Source organism: Diabrotica undecimpunctata, chromosome 7, assembly GCF_040954645.1.
Source record: "Diabrotica undecimpunctata isolate CICGRU chromosome 7, icDiaUnde3, whole genome shotgun sequence".
In the NCBI taxonomy this organism is placed as follows: domain Eukaryota; kingdom Metazoa; phylum Arthropoda; class Insecta; order Coleoptera; family Chrysomelidae; genus Diabrotica; species Diabrotica undecimpunctata.
In genome coordinates this window covers 160,040,148-160,042,618 of record NC_092809.1, presented here as the reverse complement: position 1 = coordinate 160,042,618, position 2,471 = coordinate 160,040,148, and positions in this window count along the sequence as shown.

Genomic DNA, 2,471 nt, shown 5'->3' with positions numbered 1-2,471 from the left:
TTGTTATATCGACTTCTAAAAATTCCGTTTTTCCCCATAGGTCCTAGAATTCTCCTTAGTACTTTCCTTTTGAATCTGTCGAGTTTCCTTTTGAATTAAGGTTTTATAGATTCTCATCTGGACATTTTTAAACCGGAATATATGAGAGAGAGCAAAATAAGCTCTGTTTGCCTGCGTTATTCTCTTCCGTATTTCTCCATCTTTTGATTCGTCGGCATATATTTCTACTCCTAGGTATGTGAACTTTCCAACCGTTTCAATGTAATCTTCATGTATAATCTTTTGTGTGACTATATTTTTTCTCGTCTGTATTATTATTTTGGTTTTTTTTTTGTGTTAATTTCCAGACCTAGCCTTTTTGTTTGCGTTTTTATCACTGCGCATGTTTCCTGTGCTCCTGTTGATGTTCTATTAGTATTAATATATACTAATACTTAAAATCATCGGCATAAGCGGCCAGTTGAACTGTTTGGTTGTTTAGTAGGTTTCCTCGTCCAATTTTCATTTGCCTAACCGCATACTCCAGTGCCAGGTTAAACAAAATTGTTGCCAGCCCATCTCCCTGCTTTTTCAGTTTTTTGAGTTATATCCATTGTGGCTTTAATGAGACTAATAAGCTTGTTTGGTATTGCCAATTCAGCCAATATATTGTAGAGTTTGTTCCTTTTTACTTAGTCGTATGCCTGTTTGAAGTCTACAAACACGTTGTGAACATCAATGTCATGTTCCCATGATTTACTTAAGATCTGTTTAACTGTAAATATTTGATCCAGTGCCGATCTTTCCCGTCAGAAGCCCGTCTGATACTCTCCAATAATATTTTCTGCTAGAGGTTGGAGCCGCTGGTTTTAATATACGTGAGGACTTTATAAGCTATATATAGTAGAGAAATTTCACGGTAGTTTTTGCACTGGAGTTTGTCTCCTTTTTTATAGATCGGGCATACTATTATTTACTACTTTTCTTCCAGTGGTCGTGTATTTTCTCTTCTTGCCGTATGTCTTTGATGAGCGCGTGGATGAAACTTGTTAGGTAGTCGCCACCTACCTTATACAATTCTGCTAGTATTTCGTCAACTCCCGGGGCTTTATTGTTTTTCTGGCCCTTAATAGCTTCGAGAACTTCCTTTATGGTTGGAGCTTCTAATTCATTCTCTACTTATTCTCTTCTACGTAGTAAGTACCCATTTCATCTTCCATGTCTACTTGTGTAGCAAGTAGGGTCTGAAAATAATGCTTCCAGGCTTCTATAAAGCTGTTAATTAAATAAATGCTGCTCGATTTTTGCGATTTTTTACCATTCTCATGAGATCAATAAAATGTATTACTTCCATTGAACGGTACCTATGGAATTTTGTTTTTTGGGTCTTAATATTTACAACTATTATCATAAAATTTCGACTTTAAGCTTTGCCAACAAATATGAGGCTTTTTTTAGTGTCATTTTTGTCCCTGACGACTGGAGTAAAAATACATTTTTATGTTAAATTTTTACAACCAACTCTTTATTTTAAAAATTATATTTCATAATGATATTATAATAAATATATAATAATTTAACGATACTAATTAAGGACTAATATACTTATACCAATACTAAATACTGTAATGGCACCATTTACTAGTAATGCCACACCCTCGTGATCAAATAATTCTTCAAGGAAGTCAATGTTCAAGCAACAAGTAAATAAAATTGATTGGGTTAGTAGTTATATACAGATTTTTTTTAGGAATTTTATGTTATAAAATTTATCCCATTATGGATATTGCTTTTATTTAAATTAAGCAATATTAAGTAATATAAGTTAATAAATGCAACCAATGCTACGGCGTTGGAGGTCAATATAATTTGTCTACAATAAAAAAAACTAGACTTGGAATAAAGTCGGTATTTTTTTAATATTTACTTTATTTAATTGCATATTAGCTAACATATTTTCTAGAAAAGCGAAGTAAATTCATTAACTTATGTGATACTGTGAGATCCAGTTTTATGTCAGAATTTCAGTTAATTTCCAAAATGTAAAGTATTTGAATGGTGGTTTTGTTTTTGGAATATTTTATCTCAAAATATGTACAGGGCTCCTAATTTCAGAAAATCATACACACATAACCATTCGATTAAATTGGATTTTGGTTTTGTTTTCCAAGTTAAGACTTTACAAAGCAGGACTCCGGATTGTCATAGTAAATTATTATTAATTTTATTTTATATTTCATTTACACGTCTATTTTAATGGCGAGGTAAATATAAAAATATGTGGTCATTTAGTTTTTGATAATAGATAAATATATATAATAATAATAATAATATATTAACATAAATAGGCCTGCAGACATTCCCATTGAACCAGTAAAACATGGACCAGACATACTGTAAAAAATACTAGGAGATATTTTTAATAAATGATGAAATCTATTTACAATCTGAAAACATAAAAATATGGGATAATTATAGAAGCGGATTACCAA